Here is a 26478-nt window from a genome sequence, read left to right as displayed (position 1 = left end):
CCGTTGTTCATCCTGTGCTTAATATGCCCCCATAGCTCCCTTTCTACCCTGATCTCTCATCTCTGCCTGGTCACATCCTCCTTTGGAATTCAGACCTAATTTCCTTTCCAGAGGAAAGCTTTTCTTGATGCCCTGGCTGGTGGAGCTGCCCCCCAGGCCCATCCTGCATTCCTGTCACCTCCAGTGCCTCCCCTGTCCCTGCCCTGATCACTGCCTGTGGAGTCCTCAGGGGCCTGGGGCTGGTTCTTCTCCACCTCCCCAGAGCCCACACAGGGCCCGATTCCCAGATGCAGGCTCTAAATGCCTGCTGATGGAATGAATGAATTTCTTTCCAGCTCTGAAATTCTATGCTTCTAAGTCTATTTGTCCTTATATATGCCTAATTTCCAAAAACAGACATAAAATACGTTTCCTTCCTTTCACAAAAAGGTAATAAATACAATCCTTTACACTGATATAGAAATCTGCACTCGACAAAACATTTTTCACATTTATTACCCAGTACCCCGCTACCTAGTGGCTTATCAACACTCGAGTTTCAAAGCAATTCAAAGCTACTGTTGGAGCTCGTACAAACAGATCTAGCTTTTGAACTACTGGAACCATCTCCTTGCCTTGAACTGACCACACGCCCAGGACCGCTGCCCCCGCCCCCTCCCCCTCCCCAGATGGTCTCTTCGCCAAGCCCTGAGGTCCCGGTGACTCCCAGGTAATGAACCAAGTAGGTCTGCAGGTCTCCCTGATCTCAGGAGTCCACTTTCTTAGTCTGGTTTGTATCATTGCAACAATGTCTGTATCAAGTACGTGATTTCCAAATTCACAGCCTCACAACAGCCTGCTGTTGACAGAGTTGTCAGCAGGGGGAAAAAAAAAAGAATGCAAGATTGTCCAACAGAAATAAATCTTGGAGAGTGTTTTGCCAAGCCATCCAAGCATTCATACATTTGCTGCTGCATGCAGGAAACGGGGGAGGGAAGGGAAAAGAAGGGGGAGGGATGAGCAAAGGAAGAACTGACGCTGGCTGGTGCTTCTCCCTCTCCCTGCCCTGCTTCTCCCATCCTTCCTGAAGGCCCACATGAGATGTGTGTGTTATCTTTTTCTTCTTGGTTTATTTTCTTCCTGTGCCTTTTTTTCCATTGCCACTCCTGGTGGGCTGCATGCTAAAGGAGAACAAAGAGATTTCAGTTTGCTGTGGGCGTGGGGCTTAAACACTGTGTTGGACACAAACTTTAACCCTACAAAATAGGCCTCCTCCACCATTTGCAAATTGCTGTGGCTCCCCTTTGCTACTTGGATCTATTTATGGACCCCTAACTTCAATTTTTAATATGCTTTTCTGGGATACCTTGCCCATCCAAATCTCCTCCAGGCCTCAAGGCCCACTTGGAGTTCTGCTTCCTCCACAGAGCCTTTCCAGACAAATCCAGTCTTTTTCAAACTCTACTGATTTTGGAGAGCTGTGCAGTTAGAATGCTACAGGCCTTTGGCTCTGTTGCCTCCAGTTTCCTTCTTCGCACCTTTCTCCTTTGTGTATTTCAGATTACTTACTTTTAGGAGATTTCAGAGTTGTTGAAGGAAGAATGAACATTTCCCCGGGTGTTTCCGTGCTTGAAAATGCTTCTGCTTTTAGCAGGTTCTGCAATCTTAGGCAAACCGTCAACATCTCTTGGCCACGGTTATCCTCCTCTGTAAAATGGGGCAGTAATGTCTACCTTATAGAATGCTTATGAGGATTTAATGAGTAAATATAACTAGCTTTTGAGGGCTGTGCCTGGCAGTTAGTGGCGATCAGTGAACAATGGGTTTCTCCATTAAGACACTGGTCGGAGATTGTGCCGATCAAAGGATACTATCGTTAGTGTCGGGGGGGGGGGGGGGGGGGGGGGGGGCACGCTGCCTGAGTTCAAATCCAAACTACACCACCCTGTTCCCAGAGCAAGTTAGTTCACCTCTCTAAGTCTGTTTGTAAAGTAAAGCTGATCATGGAGCCCACCTGTTAAGGATGATACAAAATAGTCCGTGGAAAGCATTTGGCAAAGTGCCTTTGACGGAGCAGGCATTCAATGCATGTCAACTATTTTTGAGGAGGAGATGGAGGGCATTTTCATTTATTCTCTTAACTGTTCACTGCATTCCAGAGTGCTCTGATGAGGGAACTATCGCCTACTGTGTGGATTCTGAGGATTCACTTCATACCTGTGATGAGTCAGATGACTGCATGTCAGTAAGAAGAGCCCAAGGCTTGGACTTCTAGACAGCTACCTTGAGCCTGGCCTCTGTGCTTTACTTCATTGGTGACTTTGAGAAAGTAAACTTCTCAGAACCTCCTTTTCATCCCTGTGACATGGGATAATAACATCTACTTTTAACAGTAAAACACACACACACACACACACACACACACTCATTCACTAGTGTCGGCACAAAGGAGAGCACTGTTTGAACTCAAAATTGTGCTACAAAGGAAGGATATTATATATCTGTTGTTATCATCCTTATTATAATCAGCCAAGTAACACTAGGATAGCATGTCTCATATGCCACCCTGGGCTGGGTCTGAGAAGTCTCCAACATTTTTGAACAGAATAATCGTGGGCAGTGGAAATGTCATGAATTCTGAGAGGGCCAGAGCTGGTGTTCTGATCACAGGCCAAGCCAGAGCCATCCCAGAGTGGTTCAGGCCCGAGGACTGGAAATGAGCATTTAGAAGACCTGCCCAACTCTGACTCTGCCTCACGTACGAATTTAGCCAATCCACTCCATGTCTCTGGGCTGCTTCTTCTATCTTGTTTTTTTTTGTTTTGTTTTGTTGCCTACTAAGTGGGGATTAACAACGCATGTCTTGCCTACTTTGTGCAGTTCCTGGGAGGGTCAAATGAGGTGACTGATGTTAAATTGCTGGGGACATGGTATCATGCACCGTGTGCCGTGACATTGCTCAGCTTCCCCACTGGTCTACAAGGTTTTGGAAGGGAGCGACTGGGCTCCCTTATAAGCATTTTCTCGATGCTTATGACAATGCTTATAACGTCACGTTCAGCGGATGCTCGGGAGCTGGTAATAGATAAAGCACAGTTGCTGTTCATCTTATTAATAAGCTTCAATGCTTTCAATCCCTAAACTCCTTGCCAAAAGAGAGCTCTTCCTCTAAGAGGTTGCCTTTAAGCTTTAGGTAACAGCAGCTGCTGGTACCACTGCTGCTGGTTGTTATTTCCAGTGAAACACCTCCTGTGTTGTGCTAGGCACTTCATATGCGGTATCTTTAACACACAGGGCACTTCTGTAAGGGGCGTGAGGAATCGTGCTTAGAGAAACAAGGGGAAATCTGCTCAAGGAGACATAGCTTATAAATGGAAGAATGAGGATTTGAACCTAGCGTGTGTGATTGCAAATCCTACGTGTGTTCCCCTGGACCCCATGGCTACTGGGAAGCCCACAAGCAGCCCACTTGTTCCGTAATAGCCCACACTTGGGTGAGGCAGTGATTTCTCCTGTGAGTGGATTAGAAGTAATTCCCACTTTGAGAACGCAGGGGTGGGAGGAGCAGACAGGCCAAGGGAAAAAAGCCAGAGAAGCAATTCTTCTTGCGATGAAAAAAAAAAAAAAAAAAAAAAAATCTGTATTTGGATTCTTTTTTACACATCCAACCCAGCAGAAAATTGGTTTGCGGAAGATGTAGGTCGTGGCTCTGGCCCCGGCATCTGGACGCCTTATATTGTACACTGTATTACCGGAGTAATATCGTGCACTTTATTAGCACCAGCAGGATTTGGGATTCCCATGGGGACTGTTCTTTGCTGTCAGATGTATAAGGCCATTTAATCTCCTTTATCAGATCTGGTTCTGCTCCCCCCATCCCCACCTCCTCTTGCAGACCAATAAAGAGAATTTCTTCAGATTCATTGGTCTGAAAACTAGCTTTTAAATACTCCTTCATCCTCCTCAACCCCTGTATCTAATAAGCAAGCATACCAGGGAGGTGTCAATGCCTTGAAAATCACTCTGTGCATTTGAGTAGCGATTTTCTCAGCACATTTGTAATTGGAACTTCTTTTTCCTAATGCAGAGACTGGAGGAAGAATTTGCTAATTATTCCTAGCCAGCTCTGGTCTCACCCAGGTGCTGTGATCTTTGGGGACAGGGTTGGCATTCTCTTGTTAGAAGGCCAGCTACACCTTTAGGTCTGGTTAGAGAAATGGCTAGACTCACTTCGGAAAGAAGGACAGTTTTCTCAGGACAGAATCTGGGTTTATGCCTGGCCTGTTTAGGGGCCGTTTTTGATAGAACCAAATAAGATATTCAGGGATCAGAAAGATTTGTGTTCAAAATCCAGTTCTGGGCGTATTCTCTGAGCTCTATGATACTTATACACACACATAGTGTGTGTGAGCCCTGGGATTGTTGCAAGCGACCTTGGGATCAGACATAGCTCTGCATTTGGAGAGACCACAGTCGTGGACAGGACACATGTCTGAACAACTGCTGTCAACACAGTGTGATAGTGCTGTGGGGTCACAAAGCAGATCCTTGGTGCAGACATACCTGTCAAGAGCAGGAATCAGGGAGGAGAGGATGTCTAAACCGACGGCAGTTTTGGGTAAGTCTCTTCAACTCTGAGCTTCAGTGTTTTTAGCTGTAAAATGGGGCAGTAATACTTACTTTGAAGGGTTGTTTGGGAAATAAGCTATATACTATATGTAAAATGATTAGCTCAGTATCTACCACATGATAACTAGTAGTGTTTAAAACAGATGAAGGGTTGAGCAGCAGCACTAATAGTTCTTTTTATTTGTGGGGCAGAAGTGGAGAGAACTGTAGCTGTAGATCTGGGAGACTTGGATTTAACTCAAGTCCCTTCTTGGCTGTGTGACCTCAGGCAAGTTGCTTCGCCCCTCTGAGTCACAAGCTCCTTTCTGTCAGATGGGGATAAGGTGGTGAGGATCAAATAAAATAGTTACATGGGAAGGGGTTTCACCAAAGGTGAGGTATTGTGTGTCTAGAAGGTATTCATCTTGTTACCATTGTTATTATAACTAATAGGTAGAGACCATGTGGGAAAGTCAGGTCTGCAGACTGGAGGATGTTTGATGCTCAGGAGTTGAACTGGAGGTTAAATAAGCCAGGCTTAGTTCACCGGGTGTCTATATGGAGTGCATAATTTTATTTTTTAAATAATTTTGTTTCAGTTTTTTCATCATGATAAGTGTACTCTTTAATCCCCATCCCCTACTTTGCCCATCCTCCCTCCCCTCTGGCAACCACCAGGTTGTTCTCTATAGTTAAGGGTCTGTTTCTGGTTTGCCTCTCTCTTTTGCTTTTCTTGCTCATTTGTTTTGTTTCTCACATTCCACGTGAGTAAAATCATATGGTATTTGTCTTTCTCTGACTTATTTTGCTTAGCATTATACTCTCTCGCTCCATCCATGTCATTGCAAAGGGCAAGATTTCATTCTTTTTAAAAAATTTTTCTTTTATATTATACTATTATAATAATAGTATTATATTAGTATTATGTATGTGTTATTATATATACTATATATAATACTCTTTCATATATGTCACTTCTTTATCCATTCATCGGTTGTTGGATACTTGGGCTACTTCCCTAGTTTGGCTATGTAAATAATATGGAGCATATGATGTTAAGCAGGAGTTCTCAACCATGGAGGGATTGGAGGAGAGAGACAATGTAACAATTACCCAGGACATTTTTCCAAAATGCATAAGTACATACACACAGTTCTTCTCCCCACCATCCCACCCGAATGCCCGAGGTGTATCAGAATCTGCAGTAGGCATCAGTGGTTCGCATTTGTCAAAAGCTGATAGCCCCTTCTTCCCTAAAATTGAGCTCTATACTTGTAAAGAGCATTATAAAGCCCACTTTGTGTTAAACCCATATCTCTCTCCCTCTTGTCGTCACCATTTTTTAAAAATTTTTAAATGTTTTTATTTATTTTTGAGACAGAGAGAGACAGAGCACCAGCAGGGAAGGGGCAGAGAGAGAGGGAGACACAGAATTGGAAGCAGGCTCTAGGCTCTGAGCTGTCAGCACAGAGCCTGACGCAGGGCTCGAACTCATGGACTGTGAGATCATGACCTGAGCCGAAGTTGGACGTTTAACCGACTAAGCCACCCAGGTGCCCCTTGTCATCACCATTATAACACATTAGCCTGTTTCTATGCCTAAACTGTTGTTCCAGCGGATTAAACACTTGTTCTCTATATTTGGCTTCTTCATTACCACCCTATCTGGTGTATCCAGCCCCCTGGACAGTTTTAAAACCTAGGAAGATTAGATGTTTGAATTACAGGGCTATGGAATGTGTAGGACTAACAAAACAGGGATATCTTCATGAGGAAACCAGGATTTTGAGAGTATTGTTAGAACTGAAGATTCCTTGGGGTGCCTGAGTGGGCTCAGTCGGTTAAGTAACCAACTGTTGATTTTGGCTCAGGTGATGATCTCTTGGTTCCTGAGATAGAGCCTATATATATATATATATATATATATATATATATGCGCTATATATGTGTGTGTGTGTGTGTATACACACATATACTTGTGTATATATATATGCTATATATGTATATATATAAATGCTATATATATAGCATATATTTATGTGTATATATATGCTATATATATGCTATATATATGTGTATATATATGTGTATATATATGCTATATATATGTGTATATATATGCTATATATATGCTATATATATGTGTATATATATGCTATATATATGCTATATATATGCTATATATATGTGTATATATATATGCTATATATATGTATATATAGCAATTCCTTAATGAGGACTTACCTTGTGCTTGGGATTCTCTCTCTCCCTCTCTCTCTCTCTGCCCCTATCCTGCTCTTGCATGCACTCTCTCTCTCAAAATAAATAAACTTAAAAAAAAGGAACTGAAGGTTCCTTAAGACCCCAATGTGTCCAGTCATCATTGGCAATCCTAGCCATCCTTGGCTTGCAATGCCAAAAAAGCATTTGCCTGGAGTCTGTGCTCATGACACTCAGGCAGCTTGGGGCGGGGTGGGGGGGCGGTCACCAGAACAAGTATGACTGCTGCATTTCACAGAGTAAGTGAGGGGTTCCAGAAAGGCCAGGGGGCCTGCCTGTAGTCACAGATAGTGAGGGGTGCAGCCAGGCTCAGCTGGTGTGGAGACTCCGCTGCGTTGGGCTTGTTTCCTGTGCTGGAGGCTGTGTCAGTGTGGGGAAATGTGACCTGGCTTGCTTGTATGCGTCAGTGACCATTCTTTCAGACAGGACATGCTCAGGAACTGGCATCGTTTTACAAGCCGATACTGAGAATGTGTTTAAAATTTCATTCCTTGCAATGCCGACCCTTGAATCTTTCCCTCCATTGTTTAGGGTCAGGTGTTCAGTTCTGTAAGGACCCTGAGAGCATCGAGTGGGTGGATCCTTTCTAGCAATATATATGTGACCCCACACCCTGGGGAAGAGTAGCACAACACCATAAATTCTGATTCATATTTTCTCAGGCATGCTGTCATTCAGTGGGGACTCAGAAAAAAGGAAAAATATATGTATGTGTGTGTGTATGTGTATACATGTGTATGTGTGTGAGTGTGTGTGTGTGTGTGTATTATTAAGAAGACTTAACCAGCACCAGTACACGAGAGAAAACCACAACCCTCTAAGAATGTTTCTGGGCTAAAAAAAACAGAAAGAAAGAAAGAAAAAATCAATTCCATAGCTTTCCACCTGGGCTGGCCAGTAATCACAACAATAATGCCTTATAACTGCATGTAGGCTTACATAATGTATTCACATCGATAATAAAAGATATATATATACACACACACATGTCAATTCCTTACCGAGAACTTACCTTGTGCTAACACTTTCGGGACCCTTTTGTATTTCTTACTTTATTGAATTCTTCCAGAATCTCTAACAAGGTTATCCTTATCTCCATTTTAAACTGGGAAAACAAGTTCAGTGAGGCAAGTGATTTACTCTAAATTGCAAGGCTAGAAAGGCCCCAAATTCTTCACTAGAGAGGATCTGAGACTCCCAAGCCAGTGCTCTTTAAATTGCCATGTGGTTGACTCTAGAATCATACACCTATAGGTTTTTAATTTTTAAATTAAAAACAAAAATGTACTATGCTGAAGCGTTCTTTTCCTTCTTCTTCTTCCCCTCTCCTCTTTTCTCTCCTTCCCCCTCCTTCTTCCCCTCCCTTTCTCTTGTCCTCCTCCCCCTCCTCTTCCTTCCTCATCCTCCTTCTTTCCCTCTCTCAGAAGAAACAGTGGTCTTTTTGCTTTCCTGGAGTGACAGCCTCTCATGGTTAGAAGAAAATTTAAAGATCATCTATTTTAAACCAGTGGTTAGCAAAATGGTTCACATTAGAATTGTCTGGGTTAAAAAATATTCCTGCTTGGATCCCATCCCAGACCAATTAAATCAGGATCTCTGGGGTCATCAGTCATTTTTTTTGTCTTAATTCTCCAGTTGATTGTAATGTGAAGCCAAGATTGTGCACCACTCATCTAGACTCACTGACCATTCCTTCTACAATATCCCTGCAAAATTTTCATTCGTATTAGGTTCAAAGGCCCCTAATGAAAGAAAACTTACAATCCTGGGAGGCAGCTGATTTCATTTTTGAGCTTCTCTATCTAGAGAACAACCAAAAAACAAAAACAAAATCTTATTATGGGTCAGGCAGTGTCACATCTGTTATCTCATTTAATCCTCATAGGGTTTTTGTTATCTCTACAGATGAGGAAACTAAGGCTCATTTATCCCTTCATTCAACAAATACTTAATTGCATTTATATCTACTAAATGACAAGCCTTTTACAAGCACTGGACACGTGCAAATGTGTAAGACAGGCATGGCCCTCAGGACGCTTTCCTAAGCTGGGGAAGATGGTCATGAAAAACCAGGTTGCATAGCCAACTAATTCCAGGTGCAATGAGAGTTTGCAAAAGGTGCATCTGGCCTTGTGTGGGTGCAAGGAGATCAGTGGACCACCTCTGAGCTGAGCCCTGAAGGACAAGTAGGAATTGCCTAAGGACAGGGGACAACTTTGTGCAGAAGGCCACAAGGCAGGAAAGTGCTCGATGTTTTTGAGGAGCTAGAAGGTAGCCAGCATGTCATTAACACAGACAGAGGGACCCCAGAAGAATGCAGGAATGGAGGGAGGGCAGACTTGGCTGTATCCACTCATTTAGATCAGGAGAAGACTTTGGAGAATATTAACCCCAGGAGACACATAGACAGGTGTGTGTGTGTGTGTGTGTGTGTGTGTGTGTGTGTGCGCGCGTGCGCGAAAGATCATGTCTAGCTGGGGTCGGGGGACGGGCGAGATGGATGAGTCTTCTTCCATTACCACATAATTTCCTGCTTTCCTACATGTAAGAAGGATTATAATCCTTTCTTCCTTTATCAATTTGCTCTGAGAAGGGAGCTAGAATCAGAGACAGTGCTTCAATAGATTCTAGTGGGTGAAACCTATGTGAGGAGGGAAGGGAATGAGTCTACATAGAAACCCAGAGAAGGAGCCTTTGGGAATCTGAGCCAGGGGTTCAGAGCCTACCTCTCTTGATTCTAGTGGTCATGTTACTATGTTCTTAAGAATAGTGTGTGTGTGTGTGTGTGTGTGTGTGTGTGTGTGTGTTTAATTTTAACTGAAACAGAGAATATCCCAGATATAAGTAAAAATGGAATGACCAGGATTATGCGAGCCCAGGGAGAGAAGAACCAACAGATACAGCGACCTGTAGAGACGAAAACACAACACACTCGTGTACAGAAAGTCACTGGCCTCTCTTTTCTGCACATACACATGCACATAAACATACCAAACACCCAAAACTTTGACCTTCAGGAAGGAAAACATGCCTCCTCTGGGCTGCAGGGTGGGAGGAGCATGGGCTTTGGAGCCACACGGCCTTGAGTTCAAATCCCTGCCCATCACCTTGATTTGAACCAGTTGTTTCAACCCCCATTTTTTTTTTTCATTTGTAATATGCAGACAGGAACATTTAGGGTTGTTCTAAGAATTAAAGGAATTTATATAAAGTACCTGAAAAATATAAGATGCTTATTCTAATTGTTATGTGCTGTTGAAAAACTTGCCATAATAGAACTACTCAGATCACACTTTAGTTCAGGTGATCTAGAATTGAATCCCAATTCTGGAAACCCCGGGAGAATCCATATGAATTTAGTCCCTTTATGTTGTGTTATAGAAACCATGAAGGCTTCTGATTTTCTCTCCATCAGATATCCCAAATATCTCTTCAGCACTTGTTCCTCCTGTGGTCTCTGCCTAGAAAGTCCACAATGAGCATAATCCTCTGTTTCCTTCCTTTTGTGTTGGTTGGCCTATAAGAATCATAGTCCATCCATCTATCCATCCATCCATCCTTCCATCCCAGCATACACCAAGGTTGGAGTTGTCATAGTAGGATCTATGAGGTATGAGGTATGAGGGGTGTAGGGGCTAAACTATAGAACTGTGTTTTCCAAGAGTGGTTTGCTAGTTTCATCAGGCTCTCCTGCAGAGTATAGAGCCACATTCCAAGATTTTGAAATACAGTCTCTGGGGGGAAGGCCCTGAAACCTAGTATTTTAAACTAGTACCCCGGTAGTTCTAATGCAGCCCACATTTGAGAACCACTCACTGGATTATATTCTTCTGAGGGACGAAGATGCTAGCTTTTTGGAAGCTTTAAGGAGTAATCGAGAGGCCTGATGTGGAGATACGAAGAACTTGGCTTATGCATGAAGATTTGTGGTCATTTGAAAACCTTCATTCATGCATTCATTTAACAGAGTGCCTAATGTGTTGGGTGCCATTTGGTTCAAGAAGATGTATCAGTGTGGAACTGATCAGCCCCCTGCCTTCAGGAGGCTAACAGTTTAATAGAGATAGACAGTGACCACTCACGCACACACAGATCAATGAGGCTATCTCTTGAACATACTAATGCTGTAAAGAAAATACTATGAGTGGGCGGGCCAGAGGTCAACTGGAGTTGAGGGGTACCTTGACCATGGTGGCTACAGAAGGTCTCTCTGAGGAGGAGCGTATTTGAGTTGCGATCTGAAGGACAGAAAGGAGGCAGACTTGCAAGGATCTTGGAGAAGAATTTCAGGCAAATGGAACAGCAAGGGCAGAGGCCCAGAGATGCTTAGAGTATTTAAGGGGCACAGAGAAAGCTAGGATGGTTTAGCCTATAGAACCAGGAAGAGGATGACAGGAGAAGAGAGGAGAAGAGAGCAGTCAGCCTCATAGACTCCAGTAAAGCATGCAGTTTTTATGTTAGTGGTCTCAGTAAGGCCCATTTCTTCAGCTGTATCAAGGAGCAGAGGGAAACAGAGAATCTGTCTCTTTCAATGGTCTTTGATATATTGGCTTCCCCAACAGAGGCTCTCTGAAACCTGCCCTTGCTGCAAATTTTACTGCTGGAAAGAAAACCCCCGTTCTGACTCCCTGCCTATTGTAATTAGATTTTCTAGGATCATTTGCTCCAGCTAGAAGCCAAAGAAGCCCTGTTGTGGCCACAGTGGCCTGCCCTGAGAGCAGTCACTTTGAATCTGCTTGTCTGGAAAGGGTGATCTCAGTCAAAAACAGCCTCGCTCCAACATAAGGCATTATCTCACCCTTTATAAAAACTTGCCAACATTTTGCTTCTACAAACCTGTAACTTCTGAAGGCTAGCAAGCTCATAAACAAGAATTAAGATTAGTAAGGAAATAATCCATGTGTTCATTGGTCATTCATCCAAAAACCTGTTTCTAAGAGCACCAAGGATTTCTATGTTGCTCAGTCCAAACAGAACTCATTTCACTGGATGTTCAAACAGAATTTTATACAGGAGACTAACTCCATGTTTATTTTTTTTCCATTTTTTAATTGTGGTAAAATGCAACATACAATTTACAACGTTAATCATTTTTAAGTGCAGAGTTCAGTGGCATAAGTACATTCACGTTTTTATGCAAGCATCACCAGCATCTGTCTCCAGAGCTCTTTTCATCTTGTAAAACCGAAACTCTGTACCCATGAAACACAAACTCCCTATTCCCCCTTCCATCAGCCCCTGGCAATCACTATTTACTTTCTTTCCCTGTGATTTTTACTACTTAGGTACCTTTATAACAGGAATCATATAGTATTAATATTAGGCTTATTTCACTTAGCATAATGAACTTAAGGTTCATCCATGTTGTACCATGTGTCAGAATCTCCTTCTTTTTTAGGGCTAATGTTCTACTGTCTGGGTAGACTACATTTCCTTTTATCCATTTATCCATTGGTGGACACTTAGGTTGCTTCCATGTGTTAGCTATTATGAATAATCTTGCTATGAACAAATCTCTGAGTCCTTGTTTTCATTTCTTTGGGTATATGCCAGAAGTGGAATTTCTGGGTCGTATAGTAATTCTTTTTTTTTTTTTTTTTTTAGGAACTGCCATGCTGTTCCTTACAGCAGCAACACCAATTTACATTCCCAGAAACAGTGTACAGGGTTCCAGTTTCTCCACGTTCTCACCAACGTTTCTTATTTATTTATTTTTTTGTTACTCTGGTAACACCCATCCTAATGGATATGAGGGGATATCTCATGGGAGTTTTGATTTGCATTTCCCTGACAATAAGTGAGATTGAGCATCTTTTCATGTGCTTATTGGCCCTTTATATATCTTCTTTTTTTTTTTAAATTTTTTTAATGTTTATTTATTTTTGAGACAGAGAGAGACAGAGCATGAACGGGGGAGGGTCAGAGAGAGGGAGACACAGAATCTGAAACAGGCTCCAGACTCTGAGCTGTCAGCACAGAGACCGACGCGGGGCTCTAACTCATGACCTGAGCCGAAATCAGCCGCTTAACCGGCTGAGCCACCCAGGCGCCCCCCTTTATATATCTTCTTTAGAGAAATGCCTATTCAAGTCCTTTGCCCATTTTTGAATTGCATCATTTGGGTTTTTTTGTTGTTGTTGTTGAGTGTTAGGAGTTCTTTATATTTTCCCTTCTTTCTTAAATCTCTTGTTTTCTTTTGGCTTTTCTACTACCACTGTCTCCTGGTCTGCTCATCCTCCCTCATTTATCCTTCTGAGTGTCTGTCACCAGCTCTTATTCTTAGATGTAGCCTCTAAATACTGATGCTCCTTATGGCTTACAGATGATTCAGCCAGTAATAAGCAAAAGGTATGCAAAGAATATTATGGAAGCACAAGGTATGGGACTTGTTCCAAATAGGGGGTCATGAAGTCAGCTGGCTCAGAGCGTTTATGAGTAAGAGCCACGGATCCGAAAGAGGAGTGCAGTACATCCCTGGCAGAGAGAACAGCCAAAGCAAAAGCCCAGAGGACTTAGTGCCATGGCATGGCAAGAAGTTAGATGGAAGGCAGTGGAAAGTAAGGCTGGAAATGTAAGCAGAAGCAGGTTGGCAAGGTCTTTTTCTTGTATTTCTGTAGCCTGTGATGAGACGTTGAAGCGGTTTAAACGGGGAAGTGACATGTTTTGCATTTTAGAATGATTCGTTGGGCTGCAGTGTAAAGGATGGAGTTAAGTGGGTGCAAGACTCAGGTAGGGTTACAGTTAACAGGCCCTTGGAATGATCCAGGTAAGGGATGATGGTGGCTCGGTCTAACGTGGTAGCTACAGGAACAGAGAGGGGCATTTGGATTGCAGTGGATGTACATGAGTAACGGTGTGGGGGGTGAAATCATCAGATAGAGAGACTGTTGGAGGAGAGCAGGGGTTGCAGCTTTGATTCAGGAATGGACTCCAGAATACAGACTCTTCAGCAGTTCGACAGAGTAACTTGGCTGTAGCCAAACTTATATGGCCTTTCCCTTTGATCCTCAGCCTTAGAGTTTCTCTCTGTGAAACGTCTGGGTGAGGAAAGGCCTCAATGGTTCTTTAAATTCCTCCTCTTAGACATATGGAAATTGAGACTGACAACACGGTAACTCACTGCCTTATCAATTCTCACCTCTAAAAACGTCCAGATCACTGCAGGTTCTTCTTGCCTAACATCAGATACTGACCGGAGGATACTGATATTAAAAATAACTTCAGCAATACGTAAATTTTGTGTGAGTGTTTTTTCCTTTTTCTGTAATTGACTCCAAGAACCATCGTTCAAAAGCAACAAAAATACCAGGTGAGGTCTGAGGGTCTCTTAACCATGTTGGATCTGAAACAGCAATAATCCTACTACCTCTAACCAGCTTTGTTTGTCTTATTTGACTAAGAGTTTTCAACAACTAGCTGATGTGTACCTGAATGGAACTTGAATCAGTGGAGTTCAGAAATCATTCGAATGCAAGTACTCTGGCTCACTCCTTCTATCTTCATGATGAAGTTTCCTTCCTAATTGGTGGGCATGATGGGTACTCCAGTAAATTAAAATTAGGTGGGATGGGTTTAAGTTTCTGCTCGCCAGCTGCATTTATCTCAATTTCAAGGAGTTGCAAGAGTGGGCGAGATGGTATTTCTGTAACCCTTGATGTACCTAAGAGAAGAGGCAATAAACGTAGTAAGGATTTTGCAGCCTTCTCAGGGCAAACCAACCAAATGACCTCAGTGCCAGGGCTTAAAGCAGAATTGCCTAAGGGTGCCAATACTGGTGGTTACAAATGTGAGTCTTGAAGTTCATGCCCATGGATTCAAATCCTGGCTCTTTCATTTACTAACTGTATGGCCTTTGCCTATCAGCTTACTCTGACTCACTTTGCTCATCTGTAAAATGGGGACAATACTGGCTACACCGCAGGACAATTTTCAGATTAAGTGAGCTGTCAACAAGATAATGCGTACAAAGCACACACTCCAGTGCTTCGCACCTAGTGGGTGTCTCAGTCTGCTCTCTGGCTCTAAAACATGATGCTGCTGTGAAAGACATGCATTGGAACCAGAGAATGAAGAAGTGGTTCATTAACAACTGGCCTAGGGAGACTACACTCCACAGGAAACTGCAGGGTCATTAAGCACCAATGGTGGTAACAAGGCCATTAATGTCCCAGGGTTTTCTTTATCGAGCCACACAGTGAGGCGATGCTTAACCCAGCAGGAGGGAAGGGGTTCAGTGGGATCTGGGGGTGGGAGATCACAGCTATTTTGTAAGGTAGACCAGCTGTGAAATGCCAGAAGGATCGTGCACTCGCTGTGTCTGCACTGTGGAGCATCCCAAAGGACAGAGCATCTGAAAATCCTTTCTGGGTGTTCATTGCAGGCGGTGAGGTTTAAAGAACATTGACTTTGGTGTCTTAGACCTGACTGGGAATCCCATTTCCATCACAACTAGCAATGAGACCACAGGCAAGTTACTCTCATCTTTCATTGCCTCAGTTTCCTCATCCACAAAATGGGGAGAATCCTGAGCCGCAATGAGGCAAAACTAGTGAAGTACGAGAAAACACATGGAGAGTATTTTTTAAACCTTAAAGTCGTAGGCAATGGGAAGTATTATCTTATTACAACTGTAGTGATTTAAACTTGTGTCTTTTCTCACTTCCTTGTATTAACCTTCCCTTTCCTCTTCATTTGGTTGCTTGGGATAGTAGACATATGACTTATTTCTAGCAATGTCAACTACTCATGCTTGGGCTACAATCCATTGCAAAACTCACAAAGAGCAGGTGCAGCATGAGCTTCAGAATAAGTTATTTCATTAGAATGAATTTCTGAATGTGAAAAATCGGCATCACTTCAGAAGAAATTTCTGGAAGAACCAAATAGACCCATATATCACCGTATCGATTTGAATGGAATGTCTAAAATAATTTTAGCTCTGATTTTTTAAGCAACTAGGACAAAAGAAAAAGAATCTAGAACTTATATAGATAACTGTGTCAGACAGTGGAGATGTTTCTTTTTTAGGACAAATCCTAAATGTAGAAACAACTCTTAAGTTTTTACAAGGCTCCAGACATAGCAGTGTCCTTACCATTGCTTATAAGGCCCTACATGACTTGGTTCCCACCTGCCTTTCTGGCCTCATCTTCAGTATTCCCCACCCTGCTTTCTCTGCTCCAGGCTTCTATTTCTCCATCAAATCATGATACTCCTACCACAGGACTATTGCACAATCGGTTCCCTCTGCCTAGATGCTCTTGTCCTTAATTTCACCCCTTAATAAACATTTCCTCAAAGAAAGCACTGAAGCCCCAAATTCCTAATGCTTAACTCTTCACCGTACCCTTCCTTTCTTGGAACTTATCTCAATTGGTGATTAAGCATTTGGTCATTGTTTATTTTCTGTCTCATCTGCACGTGAGCTCCTGTGAACAGAAACCATGTCTGTTGTGCTCCCCAGCAATTCCATGTACATAGTATACGATAGGTGCTAAGAAACAGCTGGAATAAAAACAAACACTAAATCAGTGAACACATGGATTCTCTATAGCAACACAGCTTCACAAACACAGACTTTTGGACCAGAGCATTCTCTTTTTTTTAATTCTTTTTTAATGTTTATTTATTTTTTGAGAGAGAGAGAGACAGAGTGTGAGCGGGGGAGGGGCAGAGAGAGAGAGAGGGAGACACAGAACCCGAAGCAGGCTCCAGGCTCTAGGCTCTGAGCTGTCATCACAGAGCCCGACGTGGGGCTCAAACTCACAAACCATGAAATCGTGACCTGAGCCGAAGTTGGACGCTTAACTCACTGAGCCACCCAGGTGCCCCATGGACCAGAGCATTCTGAGGTTGCTCATCTTCCTCCTGGCAGTGGAGGTAATCTGGATAAGGATTACAATACATTTTCTCAGCTCAGAAAGAAAAGATCAATGTGTGAGATAAAGTCCAGACTATTTCTCATGACATACCAAAAGTTCCATGATGTCGCTTTTCTTTTGCCATTTTCTAATTAATTTTTTTTTATTTTTTTAAAAAGTTTTTATATATTTATTTTTGAGAGAGACAGAGACATTGTGAGTGGGGAGGGGTAGAGGGAGAGGGAGAGAAAGAAAGAATCCCAAGCAGACCTCATACTCAGCACAGAGCCTGATGCGGGGCTTGAACTCACAAAACTGTGAGATCATGACCTGAGCCAAAAGCAAGAGTCGGATGCCCTACCAGTTGAGCCACCCAGGCCTTCCCACCATTTTCTATTCATAGCCTGTGCTTCTACCGTGCATTCCTGCTGACAGTTTCATGAACATGCTGTGCCAGTCCCAGCCTCCATGCCTTTGCCTGTTCTCTTCCCCCATCCTGGAATGCCTTTCCCTAAGTGGAAAAACATAACAATAGATGGTCAAGAACTCCAGCTCTGGAGTCAGGCAGATACCAATCTAAATCCTGGTTCTACTGCTTAGCTGCCAGATCTTGGACTTCCTAAAACTCAGTTTTCCCATTTAAAAAGTTGGCATGGGGAGCCTGGGTGGCTCAGTCAGTTAAGCATCTGACTTCAGCTCAGGTCATGGTCTCACTGCTCTTGGGTTCAAGCCCTGCATCTGGCTCTGTGCTGATAGTGCAGAGCCTAGAGCTCCCTCCCCCGCTTCTGCTCTCTCTCTCTTTCTCTCAAAAATAAACATTTAAAAATTTTTTTAAAAATTGCCATAATAATAAAAAAAGAATGAGGGGCACCTGTATGGCTTAGTCAGCTAAGCATCTGACTCTTGATTTTGGCTCAGGTCATGATCTCACATTTCGTGGGTTCTAGCCCCACATCAGGCTCTGTGCATTGCTTGCACAGAGCCTGCTTCGGATTCTCCCTCTCTCCTTCTCCCTCTGCTCCTCCCCCATTCATGCTCTGTTTATCTCTCTCAAAATAAGTAAATAATAATATATATTTAAAACTTTTAAAATGTGGGGTGCCTAGATGGCTCAGTTGGTTAAGTGCTGACTTCGGCTCATGTTATGATCTCGCGGTTGGTGAGTTCAAGCTCTGTGTCGGGTTCTGTGCTGACAGCTCAGAGTCTGGAGCCTGCTTTGGATCCTGTGTCTCCCTCTCTCTCTGTCCTCCACACCCCTGCTCATGCTCTGTCTGTCTCTCTCTCTCAAACATAAAATAAACTTTTAAAAAATTAAAAATTTTTTAAAGTTAGTATTTAAAAAAATAATAAAGAATGAAATCTTGCCATTTGCAACAACACGCATGGAGCTAGAGAGTATTATGCTAAGTGAAATAAATCATAGAAAGACAAAGCCTATATGATTTCACTCATATGTGGAATTTCAGAAATAAAACATGAATGTATGAAAAAAAAAGAGAGAGACCAGTAAACAGACTCTTAACTGTAGAGAAGAAACTGAGAATTACTGGAGGGGAAGTGGGCAGGGATGGGTTAAATGGGTGATGGGTTAAGGAGGGCACTAGTGATGATGAGCCTAGGGTGTTGTAATTGATGCATCAGTGTATTATGCAAATGAAACTAATGTTACATTGTTAGCTAACTGAAATTGAAACACAAACTTGAAAGAAAGTTGGCATAATGATATTTACCTTGTAGAGCTGTTGCAGGATGGAATTGATCATGTATATAAAGGGTTTATTGCTAAGTTTCTCAAGAAGACCATGGGGGGAGGGAAGGGGAAAAAGTAGTCACAGAGAGGCAGGGAGGCAAACCAAAAGAGACTCTTAAATACAGAGAACAAACTGATGGTGGTTGGGCGGGGTGGGGGAGAGGGGAAAATGGGACATGGGCATTGAGGAGGGCACCTGTTGTGATGAGCACTGGGTGTTGTATGTAAGCCAATTTGGCAATAAATTATATTAAAAATAGGGTTTATTGCTTTAAGGGGGATATAAGTTACATTGTTACACTGAGGGGACATTGTTACATTCCTATGAAAAAAATCTTGTTAAGACTCAGGTCAAAGGTCATTTGAAGCCTTTTTTTTTTTTTTCCCACTCTGCTGGCCAGACAGACTAAAGGAAACTTTCTCACTGCACATCACATACACCTCTGTTGTAGCATTATTCTCTACTTGCATATCCACTTTCTCATTAGGTAGCAATGTCTTTAAAGACATGGTTCAAATGTGCTTTCATTCTGAGGACAGTACCAAATGCAGTACTAGGTGTTTGATAAATATCTCTCAGTGCAGAAATAAATGAATTAATTCTACACCAGCTAGAAAAAGTACATTCAATATAGCAAGTAAAATTGAACCGGACATTTTTATTGGCTCTTTAATTTGCTCACATATCTTGCATATACGTCACTCAAACATATTTAGCCTTTTTGTGGAAAGGTCCACACAGTGTTGACATTCCTGGTCTTTAAGAAAACATTATGCCCTGGCTAAATGGTGGCTTTATTTCATTCTCGTCAGTATTTGCATTGGAAAACAGCTACTTAGCACATTTGCCAATGACTTTTCATAAGGTAGACTTTTTCTTCCTTTTTTAATTTTTTTCTGTTAGCCTCAGGTTCTGAGCATGTGATACTACAATGTTTCTGCTCCAGATTTGCAAGTGTGCTGGTGTTCTCAAATCAGTTTGTCACATGGAACATGTTCTACAACAAAGAGGATTAATTGTTTTTCTCCTGTAAATGGTTTGAGGTGGAAGAAAGCCCATCTCTCATTGGATTCTGGTTGGCTTTATCTCCTGGGACCCCAGCCTGCCCCTATGTCTACTGCCTCATTTCCCAGCAAACTCTAGCTCACGCTCCATACCACAGGAGAACCGATCAGCCTACAGTCTCACACATATCCCATGTAGTTTAAGGCTTCTGGGCTTTTGTCCAAGCTCTTCTCGCTACCTGCACTGTCTCACCCCACTTATCTCCTGGCAAACACCCACTTATCTCTTAATACTGACTTTAGGTATCCCTTCCTCCAGGAAGCCTTCTTGGCATGGACTAATCTGATTTGGGTTCCTCCCCCTGATTCTCTCTGCCAGTCCTGTTCTTTGCATTTATGGGAGTATGTATGTGGTAGGGGAATTTCACCTTCATGTTTAAGAAAGTAAGTTTTGGAAGTGCCTGGGTGGCTAAGACCGTCACGCATCTGACTTCAGCTCAGGTCATGATCTCACAGTACGTGAGTTTGAGTCCCGCATTGGGCTCTGTACTGGCAGTAAAGAGCTTGCTTGGGATTCTCCCTCCCTCCCTCTCTCTCTGCCCCTCCCCTGCTTGCTCTTTCAAAAATAAATAAACTTAATAAATTAAAAAAGAGAAAGGTTTAGTTAGCCTGAGGCTGGGATTGAGCTTCAAAATCTTGGTCAAGTTACTGACTTTGAGATTTCACTGTCTTCCATGAAACGAGAGGACTATAGAACGGATGTGACTATTAACGAGTAACTCTATATTGAGCACTTTAAACCATGTGTAACATGTAAGAACCATTCCATATATGCTGGATATGATTTTACTGCTAGTAGTAATCAGCTACAACTATCAATATCAAAACACTTATAACACCATGCCAAAACTACCTGCTCACATGTGTGCCTCTCCTATTGGACCTAGAGCAACCAACTGTCTCACGTTGCCCAGCCCTAGGAAGATTCCTGGAATATGGGGGTTTCGGTGTTAAAACCAGGATGGTCCCAGGAAACCAGGATGAGGGGCCACAGTCACCCTCAACTAGACCATAAACAGCTTAGAGTTAGAGACTCTGACCTCTAATCTTTATATCCTAGTGCTGAACACATTGCTTTTGAAGCAGCAACTTGTAGTGGTAGAATTAGTTAATGGGGGCTTTCTTACTTTTTGCAGCCACGCATACATGTTTCTCTATCCTGTCGATGGCTTTATACTTTCCATCTGTATTAGTCTGCTAGGACTGCCATAATAAGATACCATAGAATAGGTAGCTTAAACAGTATAAGTTTATTTTCTCACAGTTCTGGAGGCTAGAAGTCCAACATCAAGGTTTCTGCTGATTGGTTTCTGTTGAGAGTTCTCTCCCTGGATGGCAGAGGGCACCTTCTCACTATGTCCCCACACGGCCCTTGTTCAGTGTATACACAGAAAGAAAGGGCAAATTTTCTGTGTCTCTTCTTACAAGGACACTAATCCTGTCAGACCAAGGCCCCATCCTTATGACCTCATTTAACCCTAATTACTTCCTTAGAGGCCCCATTTCCAAATATAGCCACATTGCGGGTTAGGGCTTCAACACATGAATTATGGTAGGGACACAAACATTCAGTCCATCATACTACCCTAACCTCCATCTGTATCACAGAAAAATCACTGCATCAGTTAGTTATAGCTGCATAACAAACCACTCCAAAACTTAGTGGCTTATAACAACAAGTATTTAATTAGCTCATAAATCTGCAAGTCAGCTGAGAGGCTTGACTCATCTGAGATGGCCTTCCTCATATATCTGTGGGGTTAGTTGACAGATCAGCTAAGGCTTTTCTAATCTTGGCTGGTTTCTCTCACATGTTTGGGACCCAGCTGGAATGAACTGTCTAACTCAGCTCTGCTTTACATGGTGCCTTTATTCTCCGGTAGGCTAGTTCAAGCTTATTCACATGGTGGAGACCAGGTCTTGGGAGAGAGCAGACATGTGCAAAGCCTTTAGAACCTGGGCTGGGAACTGGCTCCTTGTCGCTTCTTTGGTATTCTTTTGGTCAATTGAGGGCACAATGCCAACCCAGATTTTAGAGGAAGGAAAATAGATGCCACCACTTGAGCTGCAGAATCACATAGCAAAGGGCACAAATACATGAATGAGTAGTGGTCATGTTTAAAGTCTACCATAATTACCAATCTAGCACAAAGCTATGATGGTAAATATATGTTTAAGCTTAAAGAAGACATTATGAATCACATAAAACAGCAAGCTCTGGGAGATGTAGTGTCTAGAAGTTAAGGAAAGTTTGTGCTGCAGGTAGATGTATTACTTATGGGAAGTTACAACACCATCTTAATACAATGATGAGGTGTTCTTCCTGGACAGTGATGTATCCAAATAATACCCAGGTGGGTATTAGGAAAATTGTCAGGAAAATACTCAGGTAGCCAGTGTTAGAAAATTTCACAAATTGATCTCACAAAATGATATCATCCTGACATTGAGTATCCGGGTTCCTCCCGAGAGTCTAATGGCATACTGGGTGGACTCTGCATTAGAGGAGGAAGCATCAGAGAGAGGGTTCCAGAACATTGAGGGAAGGACAGCTCCTTACAACTACATACCCTCCTGGTGTTTTTATGCTACTCCTAACAACCAGTGTTCATCAGATTTTCTGGTACTTACATCATTCCACTGAATAATTTTAATGACAACATTGGGGAGATCATATCATTTGGCCCCAATAGCTGATGAAGTGGAAAACAGTGAAAACAAAAGCACTAGGCTAAAAAGGAGCCATTTAATTTGATATTTTTTTGAGTTCAGTGAACTAAACAGCTGAATTAATTAAAGCCTACTTTAGGGCCACTTTATATAGTTAACTAGCACAAACAGGATCTCGAGGCCTCCAGGGGCTTTGGGGGAGAAGACCTCAGACAAACACTAGCAGCACTCTGCAGTTTTAGGAACACATGTTGTCTGAAAATCACACGCCCTTGCAGGGGAGCGATGGGGTTTATTGTGGATGTGGGAATAAAGCAGGTCATAAGCTATGGAGTAAAAAGGCCTGGGAGGGTGGTGATTTGAGGGAGGCAGATGAATTAAGCTCAGGCAGTCTCTGCAGAACAGAACAGTGCTATTATTAGATGAGAGCCTGTGAGAGGAAAAAAAAAAATAAGGCTTGCCAGAAGGAGTTGTCCAGAAGGAACCTCATTCAGATGAAGTCTGTCTGTGTGCTGAGAAGTCAGGATGCTCAGTGTGTGCTGTTGGGTCATAGAGCAGAGAGCCTCAGATGGAAACTAGGCAGGTTCCTGTGTAATCCTCGTTCTAGTTCCAACTTGCTGCGTGACCTTGGGCAAGTCACTTCAGTAATCTCGGCCTCAGTTTTTTCATCGGTTACATAGATAATGTTTTTATAATAGTACCTCTTATAGGGCTGCTAACAGACTAATAAGGTCACATACATACTACAGGCTGATGTTAGTTGTTTGCATTACCATGGTAACCTTAGAATCTCATGGCTAGTACTCAGGAACCCTTAGTTATTAGTTGGAATTTCATCACAGGTGATGACTTATATCTACCTTTTCTTCTTTCGTAAGCACTTTTTGCAGTATAAGTGTAGTACATGCTTTGGGTGCCCCACCCATGTCCATTGGCATTCTTCATTTTGCTAGAAGCATCTTGGTGCTTCTCCTACTACAAATGCAGCAGGCTGGAAGTACCTGGCAATTAATGTCCCCGGGAGTAGTCCTCAATCAACTGCAAAGGGGAGGTGGTGGGTAAATACGTTGTCTTTGTCACTCCTCAGGTGGGACACTTCTGAAGCAGTCTTCATCACCTCCTGGAGGTCCCCAGTGGGACTGAGCTGTAGTTGTCCATCCACAGAAGTCATTTGTGGACAATCACCCATGACATTGGCTTCCTTCCCTCTCATGCTTCACGTCTGAATCCCCTAGGTGCTACCTAGGGGATTAAGCACCACCTTCTGGCACCACCTTCCAAATAAGCCAACGTACTGCATTTAACTGTTTGTCTCATGAGACTGTAGAGACTGTGTCAGATTCATTTCTGGATGCTAGCACTTCGATCGTGGGGGCATTGATGAAGTTCACTGAACAACGTATGGGTTCAGGTTCCACCCTCTGAGGCTCCACCAATAAGTCAATTCTAGTCTTCTCATGACACTTCTTTGTCTCAACTTACCTTTAACTCCATTCATTCCTGACCAACCTCCCTCCCCCCCCCCCAATTTTATCCTGTCCAAAAGCTTCATTTTCAATTAAAAAACATTCTCTGTTGTGATTCGGCTTCAGGTCTGCCCTCCATCCTGGGTTCTATAGTTACATGACATACTCAAACAGTGACAGTTAGAACCCGAACCCCATAATTAACTTGGCATTTGCTCTGTAGCAGAATGATGTGGTAATTGTTGCAGGTGATGTTTTAAATCCTTAAGTATAACACGTGTACAGCCATGCTCTATATCTGCTGGCTAAACCCTTGAGTCTTTCTCAAATGTCTTATGTATGTATGGCCTTTGACCTCAAGCTGTAACATTCATTTAGTCATTTGCTCAGCAAACACTCAGCAAGTCTACCACATGTCAGGCTTTGGGTTAGGCTCCGGGCTTCTAAAAGTGAGGAAGACAAATGGCTGTACCTGCCAAGTTCAACATAGTCTCCTGGGAGACACAATAGACCCTTAATGCATCCTTTTAGACTGAGGGAGACATGCAAAAGATGATCACAGTGCAGTGTGGTTAATGAGAATGTGACACAGCAGTAGTCTCATAGAGTGGTCTTTGCACCTGCAGCGTGAGCATCAGCTGGAAACTTGGACCTGCACATTTTTAGGCCCCACCCATTCACAACTACTGAGAAACTCTGGCTGTGGGGACAGAAATCTGTATTTTGACAACCCCCGTGATTCACATATTCCCTAGAATGGAGAACCACTGTGCCAGAGAGAAGCAGAGACTTTCAGGGCAGAAGAGTGAAGGGTCTGGGTATATCTGAGTGTGTGTTTCTATGTTGTGTGTGGAAAGGGTGGGGTGTATATAAGAAGAGCAATCAAAGAAGGCTTCCTGGATTGGGTGAACCCTGAGCTAAGTCTTAAAGGGCCACTTTTTGACATGACAGAAGACCCTCTGTTTTACCCAAGGATCTACTGAAGTTTCCCTCATACAGTGCTGCCCCCTTTCTGATAGTCCTCCAGCATGATTTTAAACCTCCTGAGGGAAGGACCTTCTTGACTTGATTTCACTTTTTAAAAATAGGACCCAAAGCATCATGCTCAGTGCATAGGTGGTCAGCAAGTATTTATAGATTTGATTACCCAGAAACACATCCTGCAAGGCACGTCTGCCTCTGTTCTTTTCTTTTGGCCCACATGCCACTGAAGAATTGGTTTAGATGACTTGAAATGAAAATGGCTGGATTGAACTGAACAGATGTTTTGCTGTTGCAGAGAAATAATCTACCTACGGAGAACAATTTGGAGGTGTGGGTGTTACATGTTGTTCTTTAGGGTCCCCAGAGTCTAAATTACACATATTGACAAAGCAACCCTATAGTGCAAGTGATTTTTTATTGTTATGTAATAATATAGAGTATAATTAGCTTGTACAAATGATAGTAATTCTTATGCCTATATAGTGCTTTCTGCTTTACAAAACACATTCATTCACCCTTTAACTCACCCGATCCCCGCAACTTTGCGGAGCAGGCATGGCAGATATTATTAGGATCCTTATTTCTCAGGTGAGGGGAAGCTATGGGTGGGACTGGTATAACCTCACTTCTGTTGTGCGCTGTTGGCCACAGCAATCACAGACAAGCCCAGCTTCAAGAGGAGGGGAAATAAAACCCGACATCTCATGGGAGGCTGTCCAAGAAGTTGCACTAACTTTAATCCACTACAGTGACCTTGGTACTTAACCTCTCTGAGCCTCAGTACCATTTGTTAAATGCAGATAATATTGACATCATAAGGGTCATAGTAGGTACCCAGATAATGGCAATTATTATCAGTAACCATGGGGAAATAATTTGATTCACTTTCAGAAGAGAATAACTGATCATAATATATGGCTACATGGAAAGACAGACAATAAAAGTAAGAAGGCAAGGCTTAAGTAAGAGCTTTGACTGCCAAGGTCTTAAACACTATGATCTAATATGCAGGGGCTTGCTTTCCCTTTAAAACTAACACTTATAAGGCATTAATAATATGCCAAACACTGTTTTAGGTTCTTATATTTATTGGCTTACTTGGCCTTCACAATAAACCTCTGAGGTTGTTGGGATTGTTGTCATTCCCATTTCACAGCTGGGTAAACTGAGGCATCAGGGGGTTGAAGAACTTGATTAAGTGAATGGTAGAAGTAGAGTTTGGTGAGTTTATCCAGATGCTGTGTTCTTTACTCTCATATTCTGCTACCTTTCAGGTACGTTACCTGTACATCAAGTCACTCCTTCCTTTGTAGGGCAGGGGTACTTATCTTGAAAACAAATAACTCAATCATAATTTGTGCAAGGTTTAAAAATAGAGTAAGTTTGGACTCCCCAGGGAAATGCTAAACAAATTTAAAAATTGAGAATTTGGGGAAAGCAGGAGATCAGCTATCTGCTCAGGGTCCTTGTGGACCTCTGCCAGGAGCTCCTTACTGCTTTCTAAGAGGTAATTAATTGCCTTTTTCTGGAAAACCTCCTCTGGTACTAGAGCTAACAATGGACATAGAATATTGAACAGTTCTCTCTGTGAAACCCTGAGAATTGGTGTTCTTCATCTACTTTTAAGTATACATTTGTCAGCTTCCAGAATTATAGACATCCTTGAAAGGTTTTCCTAATATTTTCTCCTCATGGGGTGAGGAGCATTGAGATGGGGAGGCAGTTGAGTTATTCATTAACTCTGTTTATGGACCTTTGGTATTCAGCAAGTCGCCGGCAAAAACTGGGAAAGATCAACATGTCCAGAGAATCAGTA

At 42.6% G+C, this 26478-nt stretch overlaps 1 long non-coding RNA gene across 2 annotated transcripts; it reads right to left on the bottom strand.

The window, feature by feature from the left end:
- Window positions 1–898: 898 nt before the first annotated feature.
- Window positions 899–22961, bottom strand: LOC122241180. Of its 2 annotated transcripts, none has more exons than XR_006221179.1 (7): window positions 22914–22961; window positions 8629–8669; window positions 7880–7972; window positions 4543–4633; window positions 1994–2196; window positions 1549–1686; window positions 899–1160 (listed from the first exon to the last, which is right to left on the bottom strand). It is a non-coding gene; the product is annotated as an uncharacterized LOC122241180 (long non-coding RNA). The 2 variants fall into 2 exon arrangements; XR_006221178.1 differs by lacking the exon at window positions 22914–22961 and adding an exon at window positions 14295–14522.
- Between the last annotated feature and the right edge of the window lie 3517 nt (window positions 22962–26478).

This window comes from Panthera tigris, chromosome C1, assembly GCF_018350195.1.
Source record: "Panthera tigris isolate Pti1 chromosome C1, P.tigris_Pti1_mat1.1, whole genome shotgun sequence".
Lineage (NCBI taxonomy): Eukaryota > Metazoa > Chordata > Mammalia > Carnivora > Felidae > Panthera > Panthera tigris.
Note: the sequence above shows the minus strand (reverse complement) of the source record. Positions and strands in the feature narration are given on the sequence as shown.